Below are 19,181 nucleotides of genomic sequence, written 5' to 3'. Positions count from 1 at the left end.
CAGGCTGACTCTCCCTCAGCAAGGCCTGTTCGTCTATGTGTTTTGAGATCCTATCTTTGATGAGGCATTCCACCATCTTACCCGGTATGGATGTTAGGCTGACCGGCCTATAGTTTCCCGGGTCCCCCCTCTTTCCCTTTTTAAAAATAGGCGTGACATTTGCTATCCTCCAATCTTCTGGTACCGTGGCCGTTTTGAGGGACAAGTTGCATACCTTAGTCAAGAGATCTGCAACTTCATTCTTCAATTCCTTAATAACCCTTGGGTGGATGCCATCAGGGCCCGGTGACTTATTGATCTTTAATTTATCAATGAGGTCTGAAACATCTTCTCTTTCAACCTCTATCTGACTTAATTCCTTGGTCAGGAGGGGCCGTTCGGGCAGCGGTATCTGCCCGAGGTCTTCTGCCGTGAAGACAGATGCAAAGAACTCATTTAATTTCTCTGCCATCTCTAAGTCTCCTTTTATCTCCCCTTTCCCTCCCTCACCATCCAGAGGGCCAACCGCTTCTCTGGCGGGTTTCCTGCTTCTAACATATTTGAAGAAGCTTTTATTATTCCCCTTAATGTTGCTGGCCATGCGTTCCTCATAGTCTCGCTTGGCCTCCCCTATCACCTTCTTACATTTCTTTTGCCACAGTTTATGTTCCTTTTTATTCTCTTCATTAGGGCAAGACTTCCATTTACGGAAGGAAGCTTCCTTGCCCTTCACAGCCTCTCTAACTTGGCTGGTTAGCCATGCGGGCACTCTCCTGGATTTAGTGGAACCCTTCTTTCTTTGCGGTATACACCTCTGCTGGGCCTCTATTACTGTTGTTTTAAGCAGCCTCCATGCACTCTGGAGAGATTGGACTCTTTTTACCCTCCCTTTCAACCTCCTTCTAACCAGCCTCCTCATTTGAGGGAAGTCCGCCCGTCGGAAGTCAAGGGTTTTTGTTAGAGATTTGCCTGGTGTTCTTCCCCCAACGTGCAGGTCAAAACAGTGAGAGGCTGGCTGGACGGGGCGAGGGAGACTCCCCTGCGGTGGCGTAGCCGGAGGGGGGCGAAGCACCGGTCCGGCAGGGAGCCTCGGCGGGGGCGGGGGAGCAAAGCGGGGGCTGCCAGCCTGGGTGCTCCGCCCCCCCCCGACGACGCCACCGCTGCTCCGTGCCGCCGGAGAAGAGCGCCGTCCTCAGGAGCCCAAGCCCCGCCGCTGCCGCGCCTCTCCGGCTCCGCCGCTCCTGCCCGGACGCGCCGGCGAACTCCAGCCCCGCACCTGCCTGGGGCGCCCCTCGGGGCTGAGCCCCCTGCGCTGCGCTGCGCTGCTCGGCCTGGAGCGGGAGCGCCGATGGGGGGCGCTGACGTCAGCGGGGAGCGGCCTGGTTGGCGGGCGGCCGTCACGCGGGTCGCGGCGCCCCGGCTTAAAAGGCGAGCGCGGCGGCGTTGACGGCGGACGGAGGCGCCTCTTGGCGGGCGGGCGGGCGGGCGGCGGGACGTGATGATGGGGCTCCCCTGGGCGCGGAGCCCGGCGCCGTCTTCGTGGCTGGTGCTGCTGCTGCAGGTGAGCGGGGCCGCGCGCGCCCCCCGGCCCCTGCCCAGCCCCGGCCGCCCCCCGGGAGGTCGTGGCGTGCCCCGCGCCGAGCGCCCCGCCTGCGCGGCGAGCAGCCGGGGGCAGGGCGGCGGAGGCTCTTCGGGCGGCGGCCGCGCGCCTCCCTCCGCCCCCCGAGGCGCAGGGCGAGCCGGTGCGGGCCGTGGCGCCGGCGGGAGCGGCTCCCTGATGCGGGAGCGGGGCTGCCGGCGCGGCTGTCCGGGGAGGGCGAGCGACGGCGGCGCCGCGGTCCCAGGGAGGCGCGTCCCGGGGCGCTGGGGGGGCTCCAGGTGACGAGAGCGGCCGCCAGGTGAGCAGGGGGCTGGCCTGGCTTGCTTGGCCCCTGGCCGCGGGGCCTCCCGCTCCCCCCTCGCGCGTGCCAGCCCGGAGGGCTCCGTCCCTGCGTGCAGGCTGAAGCCAGCATCCGGAGGGCCTCCGAGCAGTGAGCAGCCCCGGCCCGGCTCCAGCCCTTGCGTCGCCTGGCGCCCGGACTCCGGTGGCGAGCGGTGCGCCTGGCCGCCCCCTGGTCCTGCACTGGCTCCTGCGGGCCCCCTGGCGGGGCTGGGTCACTCCAGAGGCCCCGGGCGCCTTGGCACCTGCACGCGGGCCGTCCAGGGCCGCTCCTATGCAGGCGGTGGCCCGCTTTCCCCCGGCTTGCTGGGACCGCAGGGGTTGCTGTGGCGGCTGCTGCACGATTGGAACAAACGGGCGTGGAACTGCTTCCTGACGTGCACTGCCAGAGCCTGGAACTTCTTTGGACTCCTGCAAGCCCAGGCACCCTGAGGCTTGTGCTGCAGGACACTGCCCAGTGCCGGCATCACCAGCTTCCTGGGCCCTGGCACAGCTGCCTGAATGCAGCAGCTGAGCTTCCCCTGAATGGCATCTCTGTGCAGGAGCTGGTTGATTTGATTCACTGTGGAGCGTTCCCTTGAGGTCAACAGAAGACTCAGGGCCCGATCCTGTCCAACTTTCCAGCACTGGTGCAACTGTGATGCAGCCCCAAGGTAAGGGAACAAATGTTCCCATCCCTTGCAGAGGCACCAAAGGAGGCAGCATATGCCCCATTGGCACAGCTGCTCTGGCACTGGATTGGATACCAATTTCCCAGCGTTGGTGTAGTTGTGCCAGTGGGGTGTGCACGGCATCCTGTACTGGGGGCAGTCACTGAGGACTTCTTAAAGTAGGGGAACATCCATTCCCTTAGCACAGGGCTGCATTATGACTACACTGAAGCTGGAAAGTTGGATAGGATTGGACCCTTAATGACTGATTCTGTTCTCTTCCTCATTTCAAGGGATCCTGGGGAGCATGCCTACTTTGTTCCCCCTCCACCCAAAACACGACTGCCCCAAGTCACTGTTCAGGTTGTTGGCACATTGGGACTGAGCCCCCCTGAGTCTGACCACATAGATTGTCTTGAGTTCCCAGTGCCTTCTATTTAAAATGATAATCACCTGTGATTATAGACTTTGCGAGTTTACGTCAATTTAGAAATTAGGAGTCAAGTTTGTAGGCCACACAGGATGGCTTGCTTGCACACTGGTGTTTAGAAATGTCTTCCAGTATTATTGGGGTGTTTTTTTAGTTGGCAACCTTCAGTCTCGAAAGACTATGGTATCACGCTCTGAAAGGTGGTTCTGGAACAGCGTCTAGTGTGGCTGAAAAGGCCGATTCGGGAGTGACAATCCCTTCCACACTGGGAGCAAGTGCAGTCTGTCCCTGGCCTGTCTCCCTGGCTATGGGCCTTCCTTCTTTGCCTCTTTGCCTCAGACTGTTGGCCAAGTGTCTCTTCAAACTGGGAAAGGCCATGTTGCACAGCCTGCCTCCAAGCGGGCCGCTCAGAGGCCAGGGTTTCCCACTTGTTGAGGTCCACTCCTAAGGCCTTCAGATCCCTCTTGCAGATGTCCTTGTATCGCAGCTGTGGTCTACCTGTAGGGCGCTTTCCTTGCACGAGTTCTCCATAGAGGAGATCCTTTGGGATCCGGCCATCATCCATTCTCACGACATGACCGAGCCAACGCAGGCGTCTCTGTTTCAGTAGTGCATACATGCTAGGGATTCCAGCATGTTCCAGGACTGTGTTGTTTGGAACTTTGTCCTGCCAGGTGATGCCGAGAATACATCGGAGGCAGCGCATGTGGAAAGCATTCAGTTTCCTCTCCTGTTGTGAGTGAAGAGTCCATGACTCGCTGCAGTACAGAAGTGTACTCAGGACGCAAGCTCTGTAGACCTGGATCTTGATATGTTCCGTCAGCTTCTTGTTGGACCAGACTCTCTTTGTGAGTCTGGAAAACGTGGTAGCTGCTTTACCGATGCGCTCGTTTAGCTTGGTATCGAGAGAAAGAGTGTCAGAGATCGTTGAGCCAAGGTACACAAAGTCATGGACAACCTCCAGTTCATGCGCAGAGATTGTAATGCAGGGAGGTGAGTCCACATCCTGAACCATGACCTGTGTTTTCTTCAGGCTGATTGTCAGTCCAAAATCTTGGCAGGCCTTGCTAAAACAATCCATGAGCTGCTGGAGATCTTTGGCAGAGTGGGTAGTGATAGCTGCATCGTTGGCAAAGAGGAAGTCACGCAGACATTTCAGCTGGACTTTGGACTTTGCTCTCAGTCTGGAGAGGTGTGTATTGGGGTGTATGTTCAGGCCTACAAAGATTTTTCCCTAGAGTCCACCACAGTTGGAACTGTAGAAAGCTGCTGGCTCTGTGGCCCTTGTTTTCCCCGCTTACTGTGAATTCTTTCTTAGAAAACATTTTTTAAAAGACTATACAGGTATCCCCCACTTTTTCAGTTTGTTTTTTGGCTATCCGCTCTTTGGACACATTTCCGTTATATCCAGAACTCATTCATTCAATGCATGTTCTGTTCTTTCAACCACTCTGCTGTTTTAAAGGCTAAAGTTGCCCTCCCCATGTTGATTTGCATATGACATGTCGATTCAAACTGTTTTGGTGTGGGTGAGAGAGAGAGCGCGCGCAAGAGAGTGCATGCATGCCAACTTTTAGCTCTGGGTTTAGTCCCATTCCAGTAGTCATTAATAAGAATTCATTTGCAGAAATTTTTGTGTGACTGTAGGAATTCGCCAGATAAAAAGGCATTTGCAGTTTGTTAGCTAAAAAAACATTGGAAGCAACATTTGTAAACTAAAAAAAGACTTGGTTTCTGCTGTTCAACCATTTCTGCTTTTCAGCAGTGCTCCAGTCCCTAACCTGTCAGACAAGCGGGAGATGCCTTTACTTTTCATCTAATAGAAGCTTGGTGGTGGGAGTATTGAACAGAATAGCAAGGTATGGCAAGGAAAGCAAGTTCCAACATTATGGAACTCCCTTCCCCTTGACTTGAGAATGGCTCCCTCTCTCGAGAGCTTTCGGCGAGGCCTGAAAACACTATTGTTTAAACAAGCCTTCTGATTTCTGGCCTTCTTAACTTTTTTATACATCTTTTAGTTTTACAGGCTTGATTCCTCGGTGATCTGCTCTTTTACTCTTTTAATCTGACTACTGTTTTTATGGCCCTGTAGTGTGTTTTTAAATGTTTTTATCTGCTTGTATTAATGTTTTTAAAATCTATTGTTTTTTAATATGTTGTTAGCCGCCCTGGGTCCTGTTAGGGAGAAGGGCGGGATAAAAATAAAGTTTTATTATTATTATTCTTAGCAAAACTTGCTTTGAGGAGTATTTAGCAGAATAGTTTCATTATTTATGCAGTGCCTTCTAGCCCAAGTTGCCTTCAATCTAAATGCAGAATAACTCCCTTTCAAATAGGGTACAACCCAACTGGAGAAGTTGAGTAGGGATGTGCAGTGCAGGGGTGGCAGGGGAGGCAGAACCCCCCCATCTTAGTCCATGGAAAAGCACTGCAGCTGCCCTGCCTGCTTATGCCTGAGGAGGCGCTCTTTGCACTTGCTTTCTCAGGTGTAAGGAAAGCCTCCTCATGTTTAAGCAAGTGGAACAGCTGTGGTGCTTTTCCATGGACTATGATGGGGTAGTTCTGCCTCATCTGCCGCCCCCACACTGCATGTCCCTGTAGTTGAGGCATTGTTTAGAACACATTTTTCAAAAAGAAATTGAAAATCCTTCTTTATCTTGTTAAAAACTGCTCAAAGCACTTAACAAAAGCATTAAAAACAAGCAAGTAAATTGCACCAAGATAAGCAACCACAAGGAAACAATTGCAGTAACCAGCAGCAGGGGTCATTTTGCAAACCAAATGTTTGTTGAAGCAAGCTCAGAAGTAACAAAAGTTGACCTAGTGCAAAGCCAGACCTTGGTCTGAGGTGTGTGAATGGGGCGGGACAGAGCCATTGACATTCCAGTGTGAAGGGGAGGAGAGGGATGCTTCAGTATTGGGGCAGGAGTTGGAGATGATCCAGGATTTAGGCAGGGATGTGCAATGGGTGGGGAGACAGGTGAGGCAGAGCCTCCCTACTGGAGTCCTTTGAAAAGCACTGCTTGTGGTTGGCAACCTTCAGTCTCGAAAGACTGTGGTATAAGCCTTGTTTGTTGGCAACCTTCAGTCTCGAAAGACTGATATCGCGCTCTGGATGGTGGTTCGGGCACAGCGTCTAGTGTGGCTGAAAAGGCCGATACGGGAGTGACAATCCCTTCCACACCGGGAGCAAGTGCAGTCTGTCCCTGGTCTGTCTCCCTGGCTATGGGCCTTCCTTCTTTGCCTCTTTGCCTCAGACTGTTGGCCAAGTGTCTCTTCAAACTGGGAAAGGCCATGCTGCACAGCCTGCCTCCAAGCGAGCCGCTCAGAGGCCAGGGTTTCCCACCTGTTGAGGTCCACTCCTAAGGCCTTCAGATCCCTCTTGCAGATGCCCTTGTATCACAGCTGTGGTCTACCTGTAGGGCGCTTTCCTTGCACGAGTTCTCCATAGAGGAGATCCTTTGGGATTCGGCCATCATCCATTCTCACGACATGACCAAGCCAACGCAGCACCCAGTATTCGCAGGCTGTCTCTCATCCAAGTACTAACCAGGCCTGACCCTGCTTACCGTATTTTTCGCTCCATAAGACGCACTTTTTCCCCCCAAAAAAGTGGGGGGGGGGAAGTGTGTGCGTCTTATGGAGCGAATATTGCAAAAAAAAAAAACAAAAAAAACTCTGCCCCGCCCCCTGCCCGTTCTGCTCGCCTTCCCAGGAAATCGTGGGTGGGGTGGCAGTCTTGCTGAGCAAGCCCGCGTGTCTACTCAGAAGTAAGTCTCAGCATCACTGGGGCTCACTCCCAGGAAAGCGTGGGTGGGGTGGCAGTCTTGCTGAGCAAGCCCCTAGAGAAGGGGTGCTCATTATGTCGATTGAGAGCTACCAGTCGATCTCCAGGCGAAATGAGTCAATCGCAGGCTTCTCTCCCGTCCAAGCATCCCTAGGAGTGAGCCCCTGGCAGGCTTGTGAGCCTAGGGAGTGAGTCCAGGGAGCCCAGGGAGTGAGCACCTGACGGTTCTGTGTGGTTCCCCCCCACTTCCATCTGTTGGTTCTGTGTGCAAGGGGTTTTGCACTGGTCTTGCTGTGATGTCTATACAGAGATCTTCCCTCCCCCACACCTTTCCCCTGCTTTTGCACTGGTATGTATGGAGATCTGCGCCCCCCCCACTTCCATCTGTTGGTTCTGTGTGCAAGGGGTTTTGCACTGGTCTTGCTGTGATGTCTATATAGAGATCTTCCCTTCCCCACACCTTTCCCCTGCTTTTGCACGGGTATGTATGGAGATCTGCGCCCCCCCCCCCCACTTCCATCTGTTGGTTCTGTGTGCAAGGGGTTTTGCACTGGTCTTGCTGTGATGTCTATACAGAGATCTTCCCTTCCCCACACCTTTCCCCTGCTTTTGCACGGGTATGTATGGAGATCTGCTTCCCCCCCCCCCCTTGTATTGGAATCCAGGAAGATCTGGTGAGGAGGTAGATGTGGTGTCAGCAGTGGCCCCTTTAAGGGTAAGGCCTGGGCATCCAGCAGAGTGTACTGCACAGCTAAAGCCACTGGAAGGCAATAGGGCCCTCAGGGATATAAGGAGTACCAGAGGCAGAAAGGGTTTGTGGGTTTTGAAGGAGTGCAGGTTGGAGGTAGGAGAGGAGACTGACTGGGTTTATTGAATTTGGAATCTGACTGTGGATTGTGACTGGACTTGGATACCCTGATGGATTTGACTGACCTACCTGGAACCTGACCTTGGACTGTAATTTGGCTTGTTGGCTCTGGACTCTGATTTGGTAACTCTGATTGATGGGACTGATTTACTTGGCATCTGTGGACTGGAACTGGACTCACTTTTGCTTGCTGCACTGGTGAGTTGCACAAGGGGGACTGATCAGCCTTAAGCAGGCACGAGACCCAGTGGTTTGGAATTTGGCAGAACATCATTGTAGCAGAAAGATAATGTGATCCCCTATTTGTGTGCACCTGCTTTTGTGAGCTTCATAAATTCTGACTCTAGTGATGATGTTTTCTTGGGGTTTCCAGAAAACTAGAGTACTCAAACCTTTAAGTCTCTCCATTTGTCAATGACAGTGATAATGGTTCTTAATGCCACTGTTGACTGCTGTTCACTTTACATGGTTCAAATGTTATTCTGTTATAGTTTATTAAATATTTTATTACACTATTTGGTTCAGAATATTTTTTTCCTTGTTTTCCTCCTCTAAAAACTAGGTGCGCCTTATGGTCAGGTGCGTCTTATGGAGCGAAAAATACGGTGGCTTCCGAGATCAGACAAGATCGGGCATGTGCAGGGTAACAGTTGCTCAGGTGTACTCAATCCACGTACGGAGCTTCTACACACCCACCCCATGTCCCTGGATTTAGGACATGTTAAAGAACTGGGGAGAAGTGGAGGAGGCAAGCAATCCGCCTCTGTATAGTGACCAGAATCCTGTGAAATTCACCAGCATAGCCCCACTCCCAGGAGGAAGGAGGTTGTATGTGCTCAGGCTTCTCCAGTTGTTTCCATGCAAGTCAGTTTTTGCTTCTCCCCTTGTCTGCAGTCATCCCCTTGAACCCCTTGCAGATGAATATGGAAGCACGGGGATGCTTGTGATACTCTACCCTTAACAATAAGGCTCATTGCCTGAGCATCCACTTTCACCCCCTGCCCATCCCTGAAGGCTCTTCCCTGGCTAATGTACTTTAAACTGACTATGGGCCCAGTGCTATCCAACTTTCCAGTGCCGATGCAGCTCCAAGGTAAGGGAAACAACTGTTTCCTTACCTTGAGGAGGCCTCTGTGACTGCCCCCCTTCACCACAGGATGCAGCACAAGCCCTGCGGGCTGCATCAGCACTGGACAGTTGGATAGGATTGTTGCCCTTTATTGTTTTGAAAACTTAGAGTGCTTACTGTTAGAAAGACTAGTTGTACTGATAAATAGCTGCAATAAAATGTGTTCAGCGGAATTTAGTATCTGGTGAGGTTCTAGTGGGGGGTGAGGACTGAAGGGAAACAGTGCAGTGGCTTGTTATGCATGCACTGATGTGCAAGAGTGCTAAAATCAAGGTGTCTTTAACTCCCCCAGGAGACAGATCTGAAATGTGAAGGGCACTCTGAAATTAGTTGGAGTGGTGTTTAGTTTTGCATGTTTTTTTTAAAGAGCATCCCCAGTATCTTCCCTGAAGTAAAACAGAGATGGCATTTCCCAGGGACACCTGCCAGGAAGTGGTGACTGTCCCTGGTTCATGTGAAGGATATGCTCCAATTTATTTGTGAAGCAGCGTTGCTGGGATATACTCAGACGTAAAAATATCATTGCTTCCTCTTTCTGTCTATATGTGAATAAAGGCCCCTGTTAAACCTGGTTTATGAAATGCTCTAAATTGGTCTGACAGGCGCCTCCCGTACTGACAGGAAAACAAGGAACTCGTGCCCTGGAGAGACTTGCTTATTATGGCATCTGTGCAGCACCCTCCCCTTGGTGTCTCCCCAGTGTGGACATCATAGCCAGTGCCCTGCTCCACGGCCTGTGGGCTTCCCTCACTGAGCAGCACGTGCCTGGGTCACCACTTAAGCATGCATGCAGGCAAACACATGGCTTCTCCCTCACTCCACAGTGGGGCACGTGTGTGCAGCTTCAACTCCCAGGACACAGAGATTGCTTCTCATAGGATTGCCCCGCTAGGTTGGTTTTAAACTGCCTTGAAGAAGATAAAAGCTCAGTTTTGGTTCTAGGAGATGAAAAATATTAAAATGTTAATACGTTTGTCTAAATTGTTACACAGAATACACGTGAGCCGCGCTCAGAGGCTTGGACAGGATGGATGTCTGTGGGCAATTGCTTTGACTGCAGATGAAGCAGCTTTGTGTGATTTGAAGCCTACCGCCCTGTGGAGGCTGCTTGGAACTGAAAGAAATATGTTCACAGGCACTCTTTTGATTAGATCAGATGCAACAGGGCCCTGGTTTTACCACTGAGAGCATGTTTTAGAGCTGTGAGCTAATTCAAGTTATCTGTCCATAGGCTACATACATACTCGTACTAACCTGCCAGGAATTTTCTAAGTAGCATATACAAAAAAGGTAAAAGGTTAAAACCCAACCATCAAAATAACATAGCAGTAAAAACAGCAACCTAAAGCCAACTCTTGCAGTTATAAGTGCTATAATTAGGACTGACAGGGGTGTCTCCATATATACTTCATTGGTTGACAAGGAGCACTTCCAGATATGGTGTTTCGTCTGGATTGCTACACTTTGTTCATGTGCTGTTGATGGAGGGTTTGCACATCGTTGTCATTGCTTCGTCGTTCACCTGTTTTCCCTGCACTTGGATCATCACAGTTGTTAATGCCGAGAATCCAACTTTTTGGAACCAGCAGCGCAGTGACTGGAGCTTTGGTGTGTGGGAGTGTAGTTGCTGCTGCTGCTGCTGCTGTTCTTAGCAGCTGGCAGGCACTTGGGTGCTGTTGTCCTACTAAGCCTCCAGGGGTCCAGGCAGGGCTATCGCTGCTCTTGGGAAGCTAATCCAACTCCTTAGCAGGTCAGCTCTCAAATCCTCCCTATGCCCATAAGCTGCTTTAGAATTATTTGCAGCTCACTAAATATGCCATGAAACCCAACAGAAAGAGGCCTAATCGGCTCGGCACGCTACCACAGCCGTCTTTGTCTAGGGAAATTGAGGTGTTGCCCATGGCTCTTGGAGTCCATCACTCCAAAATAGCATTATTCCATTGGCAAAAATGTTTTTGTCTTTCTGGCACCCTGATGGATAGTCTTGCTACCCACAATCCTCTCTGGCCATTACGCCAACACATTGCTGCCCCTTGATTCTACTGTGCTATGTCCACCCTCAAGGTCAGGCTTGTGTTTTCCCTGTGCGAGCTTGTGATGAAACATCCTGCTTGATCCACTGTAATCTCAAAGGAGAATCCTTTATAATCCTTTATTATTAAGAGGCTGATAATTTCACATTAAATCCCCACTCTATTTGTTGAGGGTCAGAGCAGATTACAATATTTTAAAAACTACGTTAAGTCCGTACCTTATTTATAAGTGTATTGAACTTGGTAAGTGCATTTCAACCATGACTGCCCTACCCACTTGCAACAGCCCTGTGCAGTGGCATAGCTAGAGGGGGTGCAAAGCACTAAGTTTTCAGGCGCCTGAACATGCCATGCAAGCGGCCCCTCTAACTCCCCTGCTAAGGGCAGTGGGAGCACCTACCCGAATTGACTCCAAAGGGTTGAGAGAGAGAGGCTGTTTGCATGGCTTGTTCAGATGCCTGCAAAACTTAGTGCTTTGCACCCCATCTAGCTATGCCACTGCAGCCCAGCCTTCTGTTGGTTCCTAAGATTCCAAAGCAGAAAGGTTCTGGTATGACACATGGAATGCTGGCAACAAGCTATTTATTCCCAGTGGTAATCCCACTTTTTCTTACAGTGTGCACCTTTTGTTACAGGATTCCCAGTGTAATCCACTTTTTGTTACATAAGGCAGTTGTGTTTTCCTTTTCTGGTTTTTGGGCTATAAAGTTTGATGGAATAGAGATTTCACTGCAATTTGTTTCATTGCATTCTGCATGAAATTACGCATCAAGTGATATATAAATGTTGGTGGTATTCAAAAATACCTAGATTAAAAAAAATTGATAGGCGGTCTCTGTCACCCCCCTGCAGCTTGCCACCTGGGGCCTACAGTTTCCCCAGCCCTCCCCTTTGTATGCCACTGGTCAAGAGAGTCCATAATAAAGGCTATTTCACCCTTTACCTCTGCACCATGGTCCAAATGGAAATCCCTCCCCAACACATACTCACTTTGGAGCTAAATAATGTTGGCTTCCTTCCTTCCTGAGACGAGCAACCAAGGCTAGGGTTGGGAGGGGCGTTTTGTTTTGATCATGGTGCAGGAATAAAGGGTGAAAAAAACAATGCAACTTCACTGCAGCTGATCCTGACCATGGTTACCCCGCTTTCCATGTTACAGCAAGTGAAAATGGAAGAGTGCCAAGTTTGGCCTTAACATTGCAAAGCAAATTCCCCCACTTCTCAATGTTGTACCATCTGCTAAATGTGGTATTTCAAATTCCAGTCTGGGTCTGCGTCAAAGTGGTTTTTCCAGAATTCCATAATTGTGTAAAGTGCTATTTTTGTTGCCATTATAAAAAGTGGAGATACCTTCCAATCCATTTGTCAGATTGTTTCTTCTGCTTGTCACAAGGAAGGAGGATGGAGACATGGCAGGGCTTTTCAAACTGGGGCGTCTTGACACCCCAGCCAGAGAGCCCTGGCCACTTTCCCCCTAAGGGGCAAGGGGGGGAAGAAGTGACATGATCCCCAGGATTGTGCTGCTAAGGGGGCTGCAGGGACTGGGATGCACTCACCAGTTCCTGCAGCAGGCTGTCGGAGGTGCAGGGAGCCCTGCATGAGTGTCCCGCATGATGGTTTGGGCTGATTCGTGGAAGACTTTATAGCAGCAGAACACAGTTCTGCTGTCATTAAATAGCTGCCATTGGTGGCCGTTTTAGGTGTGCTGCTGCACTGGGGGTGGCAGCGCTGGAGACCTGCTGTCAGACCTACAAAGATAGTTGTGACAGCAGCAGGGGCAGAACAGGGTGGGGAGGGCTTGGGATGGAGGTGGACAAGGGAATTGACAGCACTCGCTGTGCCAGCACTCACACGAGCCAGTATCCTAAGCCCACCTGTCTCCCTTACTGCTGCCAGATAAGCAGGTGTAGATGCAAGGAGTCCCATGGCAATGGTGGAGACTTTTCTCATGGTATGTGAACAATATTCATTTACCCCAAGGATACCTTTCCAGTCTCTCCCCTCTCATGGTACGGTGCATGCTCCTTTGGGGGCGCTGCATTGGGTGGAATTTGGGTTGGATTGGACTGCCGTAGCTCACTCCCCTCTAACTTTGGCTGAATTTGCCCAATAGTTTTCATTTTAAATGGTGAGCCCCTTTATGGGCATGGGAAAGCCCAGAAGTGTTTCAGAAACACCTGGGGAAAGGTTGACGTATGTGCAGTCTCCTGATTTTAGAGGTGGGCTACCTCAGAAAGCCAGATGTAGGGGAGGGCATCAGGACGCAGGTTGTATCCTGCTGCCTTGTGTGCTCCCTGAAGCATTTGGTGGGCCACTGTGAGATATAGGAAGCTAGACCAGATGGGCCTATGGCCTGATCCAGCGGGGCTCTTCTTATGACATATCCTGAGATACATCAGGAGAAGGATCCTGCAGAGTCAGACTCCTCTTCCATTTGTCTTCTAATAATGCCTCACCCTGGGAAGTCCAGAAGGCAAGAAGGATTCAGACAGGGAGTGATCAGGCTCTACACCACGTTGGGGCAAACTGTTAAAGACCCTGCTGCTATTTAATTGGAGAACAGACATGTGCATCTCACTCACATGCAGCACATCCAATCCAACAGTGCGATGAAGCAACTATCCGGCTTGGTGTAAGTGACCGACATCTCACCTGAGGTAGTTAATTGTGTGTTGTGTGAAGAACTCTGCCCTGTTGTCGGTCATGCCGCTGGGGGTCACATTTTCTCTATCGTCCCTTCTTCGTGTGGGACTATATGCTTTTCAAGTGGGGAAGGTGCTCCAGTAATTCCCTGATCAATTTGGTTACCCTTTCTGTACTCTTCCAGTACTGCTGCTTTGGGGCACTAGCTCTCTTATTTTCAGTCCCCAACTTTGATCTTGCCCTTCACTGCCCACTGCAACCACAGCAGAGATTGCCCCAGGTAAGCTGGTTGGATTCTGCATCCTTGAGGCCCCTACTGTATGTTCCTGATCAAGTGTATAAAGGGGCCACTTCGCAGCCACCTGTTCCATTTCCCAACTGAGCAGAACTTCTTCTTGTCGTGATGCCAGGAATAACAGCTTAAGTCGGTGCCTGCTGCTTCATGTTTGGGTGACTCAGTCACAGAAATACCCCACCAGGATGCATGCAGGTAAAGCTCTTTAAAATGGCTTCACTCTTAAATCTTTGATGCCTCCATTTATTTTTCAAGCAGGGTTCCCCTGTGCATCTGCAGACCCGTGGCTACGAAAGCAACATTGGGACTGAGCCTCGTGAAGGCTTATTAGCTACTTTCCTTGAATGGTGTGGCCGGAGCACACTGCATGTGTCCAGAGGCATGCTTACTTTCTAGGGCTGAATCATGGCATGGAAAATTGGTCTTTCCTTGTTGCTTCCTCATTGGTCAGCAGAAAGAAGGTCATATCTGTAGCCAGTATTTTCACACTACAGCAGATGTGCTGTGGATGCCTAGAGTGGCACCAGGATTTTCCATCCCCTTTCTTGGCATCTTAGGGAAGTCCTGATGAAGGCTCCTTGCAGAGCAATGGCCAACAACGCACCATGAGAAAGCCCATTGCATTCCCATCTCACTCACCTCTTGGATGGCAGCTCCCACTCTGCTCTCTCCCCTTGCCCCATCTGTCACGGCTGCTGTGGGCTCTTGATGAAAGTTTAATAAGGCCTTGCTTGCTCATTATTTATTATGCCTGATGGAGCCTGGAAGGCAATTAACAGAGCAAGAGCAGATCACTGGCATGCTGAGAGGAGCCCTTTGGGCCAAACAGACAAGCAGTGGCTTCTTGGTTGGCCAAGTGCCTGAGCATTGAAGGGGTGCCCTGCACAAAATGCACAGTCCTTGCACATCTGCAACCCACCCTGCTGTTACTATGGTTGCAACACCAGCGGTGTGTAAAGTGCTACGTAGAAAGGTTCTTGCCCAGAGGTCAAGCTTGAGTTGGTGTAGAGGTGAGAGCTGAAGGCACCACTTCGAAAGTGATGGTTTGCTTATGGCAATGGTTCTCAAACTTGCTGGGAGAGTTTGTGAGCCTGTAAGTTCTTGCGTATGCGGGAGGAAGGCAGTAGAGGCGGGGGGAAGGCAGCAAGGCAATGCCCAGCATCATGCTGCTGTGGGGGGGGCGTAGGGGCACGTTTCTACTCACCCCTGCTGCAGCAGCCTCCTGGGGGTCAGAAGCCAGGACCTCCTGGGGGTGAGAGCCCGGCGCCAGTCTCAGCATGGCTCTCCACGCAGTGCAGACTCCTGCAGGACGTAATCGCAGCCACTTCAGTTTAGCGATCAAGAAACAGGAAGTGGTCGCTATTGCATTCTGCAGGGGTCTGCACTGCGTGGAGGGCCTTGCTGAGACTGACGCCGGGCTCCTCCAACCCCCAGGAGGCTGCTGTAGGTGGGGATAAGTGGAAGCATGCCCCTGAACTCCTCTACAGCAGCACGATGCTGGGCGTTGTGTCACTGCCTTCCCCCCTGCCACCCCTTAAGGAGGCAGAGCCCAGGGCACTCAGGCTGGGCATCGCGACGCCCCAGTTTGAGAATCACTGACTTGTGGGTAGGCAGGGAAGCAACTGTCTGTGCTCACCCTGGCATTGTCCCCCTCCCAGGGGCTGTTTGCTGGTCTCCTCTCTGTTGTTTTTTTGGACTATGAGCCCCTTTGGAATGGGGCATTGTTTTCTCATTTTTTGTGCTGTGTAAACTGGTTTGAACTTTGGGTTGTACTATGTAAATATTCACCATAACAGTATAAGGATGTACAAAAATGCTCTGAGGGATTCCTGCAGGAGAGAAAAGCCGCTTAATGAAGAGAGGCTGCCCCAGGCATCCGAAGCGGGTTTTGCTGTTGCTGCCCTTCTAACAGGAAATTAAGATTCTGTAACGAGAACTCAATTATCCACTTTTGACATCACTCATAAATCCATGTAGTTGTTGTTAACAACATAACACAAAAAATCAACTGATTTTTTTCTCTATAAGTTTGTGAGTGTGCAGCATTGCGAGTGTGCTAGTGGAGGACAAGGACGGGCACTTAGACCCCATGGCCATGCTCTGCTTCGGGTTTAGAGACGGGTGCATTGCTGAGTACCAATTGCTGAGAAGCAATGGCAGGAAAATGCCCTTTATCTTCAGCTTGGGACTTTTGCAGAGGCATCTGGGTGAGCAGTGTGGAAAAACTGGGTGCTGGGCTGGGCACCCCTTTGGTCTGATGTAGGAGGGCTCTTGTATGTTTTTTGTTGTGTTGGTAAGTTTTGCAGGGAGCCTCACCGCAGCGTGCAATTGGCCCCTCTCCTCCTCCTCAGAGCCATTCCAGGCATTGGGTGCAAAATGGAGGCAAACACCTTCATTTTGCTTCCACCACCCAGACTGGCTCCGAAGAGGAGGGGGAGGGGCCACTTGCATGCTACAATGAGGCTCCCTGCAAAACGTAGTGCTTTGCTCCCCCTCTAGCTATGCCACTGTGTGGTAGCCATTCACAAGTGCAAGTTGCTGCTTGTCACTGAAGTTCCCCCGATCAGCACAAGTGACTTGTGCCGGCCTAAACCAGGGGTTCGGATTGTTCTGTAACTCAGATGAAGGTTAAAAGACAAGATGTTTCAGGTCTGGGGGACAAGGACAAGATGTTTTCGGACCTTTGATTGAAAAATTAAAGATCAATAAGTCACTGGGCCCAGATGGCATCCACCAAAAAGTTATTAAGGAACTGAAGAACAGTTGCTGAACTTGTCCTTCGCAGCAGAAGGGCCGTGTTGGTCTCTGCATCCAAAAGGCATGGAGTTGGAAGAATAGCTCTTGGGGTACAACTGTCATAAGCAGAAGCCTACTTCATGAGGAGTATGAAATAGATCACGAAAGCAGTGGGTGGGTTCAGATGGGCTCAGGATAAACAAGGTCAATAGAATGAGGTCTAAAGATAACAGGAATGGAGGGGCACACACTGCATTGCTGCAGAGGGAGACGTTGGTGCAGGACACAGTCAAAATGTAATGCACATTTACTGGAGTGGCAATGCATGAATACTCACGGGGTTGCTAAAGGATGCTGGCTACTAAAGGATGGCTAATTACTTTTGTAGCCAGAGATTACACGAGTACAAAGCTGCTGAAGAGAAGTGGCCCCACAGTTTGGGTCAGCAAGATGGAGAGATGGGCATGTCAGGATAGAGACTTGGGGATGAATGAAGAAATGATCAGAAGATCCCTGAAAGATATGGGCAGGTGTCAGCCCAATTGCACAGGCAACCTGACCAATCACCTAGGGAGGGCAGCAATGCACAGAGCCCAATCCTGAAATCCCTAGGAGTGTCACCAAGAATGCTGGATGGTAGGGAGGTGTGGCTACTTGCAACCTGACTTAACCCAGCATTGTCTGCAGCATTGCAAGGAATCCAGGGGCATAGATAGTAGGTGGTGCAGTTCAGTCAGTTGGGGCAATAAAAGTCTCTGGTGGGCCCTAGATTGAGTCTGGTCTGGGAGGAGGTGCAGGCACTCTAAAAATTGCTGACCTTGAATTGTGCGCATAGTGTTGACTTGTCTAGTAAAGGAAAACCCTTGCTTTTTAGTTAACAATCTCTTCCCCCCCCCCCCCACATTTAGATGTTCTTCCAACATCCATAGCCCACTTCCTCCATTTTCTCTTCCGTCTTTCCCTCCCCTCCTGGCCACCATTCCTCTTGCCTAGACCCCTTACAGTGCACAGGCTGCTGCCCCACTCTAATCTCTCATCAGGATGCCTATAACATTATGGGACTTCGCCCTGATTACTGGCGACATTGGCCAAAGCCTGTAATGGGTTTAGGAGTGACTGCGCTATCTCTGCCCTTTTCAGGGCAGCAGGGAAACGGAGGTGGTCGTGTCAAGCCTAGACGTTGGATGCTGGGGGTACTGGGTGAGTGCAGTCTGCTTCCTCTGTCCCCTAAGCAGCAAGCCCCTACCCTGGTTTCTTTCCAGTTCATCCCTCTCGGCGGTTTCCTGAGGAGGCAATGATCCAATAGCCCCCACTTTGATTTTTATTTTTAGATGCTGGTCGCCATGGCACCCGCACCTTGGTAACAGCCAATAACTGCACCTAGAGAGTCCCTTTACACCATGGGGAAACTGGCTTAGCTTCTGAGGGCTGCAGCAACCCACAGTCTGCAAAGAATGCATAAGGACTTGTGGGTGTTGTGCGTAGGAGGGAGGTCTTTGCGTTGGCGCTGTAGTCCCCATATTTGTAGATAGGCTGTAAGTGAGTGTGAAAAATTCTAGAGATTGGAGCTGCAACAAGTTGGCACGACAAACAATACACCCCAAAAGATGTCAGACTAGCTCAAGAAGTGAGTCCACTGCTTTCCTCTAAGGAAATGCTTTGTAAGATCAGCTGCTTGCAGGTTTTCCCCAAATGCAGAATTCTTTGGCATTTGCACTGGAGCCTGTTGTCTGTGGCAGGTCTCCATCAAGAACACCCAAAGGGTAGTTAAAAGGAAGCGTGCGATAGAATGTGTGCTGAGTGCAATTCACCTCCGTCCTCGGAACTCATGGCTTTCAACTTAGTCTTTGTCCCCTACTGAAACTAAACTAAGCTTAAATATATAAGTACCTGAAATAGAGGTGCCTTCCTCCCCTCTATCCTCCTCCTCCATCTTCCTCTCCTTACCTTGCCAGATGCAAGGGAGGGCACCAGAATGAGGTCTCTTGTTATCTGGTGTGCTCCCTGGGGCATTTGGTGGGCTGCTGTGAGATACAGGAAGCTGGACTAGATGGGCCTATGGCCTGATCCAGTGGGGCTGTTCTTATGTTCTCTACTGTGTTCTCTGCATTGGAGTTTAGATTGAAAGGTCCTTGGGGCAGAGACCTGTCTTTTTGATTCCATACAAGGATCACGCATGTAAAAAGATCTCTAAACATGCATGATTGATAATAAGTCAGCACAGCCTTCCTCCAGCACTGGGGGACTGGCTGGTGTTCTGGCATCTTTCCCTTCCAGAATTAACCTCCAGGTTTTCTGCAGGCATAGGACCATTGAATTTCCCCCCAGGAACTGGAAGCGTCTCTTATTTAATCTAGTCCATCCAACACGCTTGGCCAGCTCATGTTAAATCACCCTTGGCTTAAACTTGATGAGAGTTTGGAATAAAGTACGTGGATTTGTAGGCCTCCTCCGTTGCCTGCTGTTTCCCTTGCTTCCGGTTGCTAAATCATTTTGCTTGGTTTCCAAGCCCTAATTGCCTCAGGCCATGGGGGATGGGGAATAGTTTTTTGACTCAGCATGAAAGCTGCGACATTTATTGGCTTTGGAGAACCACTGGTTGGCTTGAAGAAATTGCCTTGCATTGTGCTGGATTTGTGTCACGTCTGTCAGCTTCATTCACAGTTTGTGCTGTGAATGCACAACCTGTTCC

At 50.7% G+C, this 19,181-nt stretch overlaps 1 protein-coding gene across 1 annotated transcript in view; it reads left to right on the top strand.

The window, feature by feature from the left end:
* Positions 1–1,481: 1,481 nt before the first annotated feature.
* Positions 1,482–19,181, top strand: part of LRRC24 (leucine rich repeat containing 24) — a 29,106-nt gene continuing 11,406 nt past the window's right edge. Inside the window, exon 1 of the mRNA XM_066625822.1 lies at positions 1,482–1,540. The gene's annotated coding sequence lies outside the window, so the exon portion shown is untranslated. The remainder of the gene's footprint in view (positions 1,541–19,181) is intronic.

Source organism: Tiliqua scincoides, chromosome 4 (genome assembly GCF_035046505.1).
Source record: "Tiliqua scincoides isolate rTilSci1 chromosome 4, rTilSci1.hap2, whole genome shotgun sequence".
Taxonomy (NCBI): domain Eukaryota; kingdom Metazoa; phylum Chordata; class Lepidosauria; order Squamata; family Scincidae; genus Tiliqua; species Tiliqua scincoides.
The sequence above is the reverse complement of the archived record's forward strand: the minus strand, read 5'-3'. Positions and strand labels throughout refer to the sequence as shown.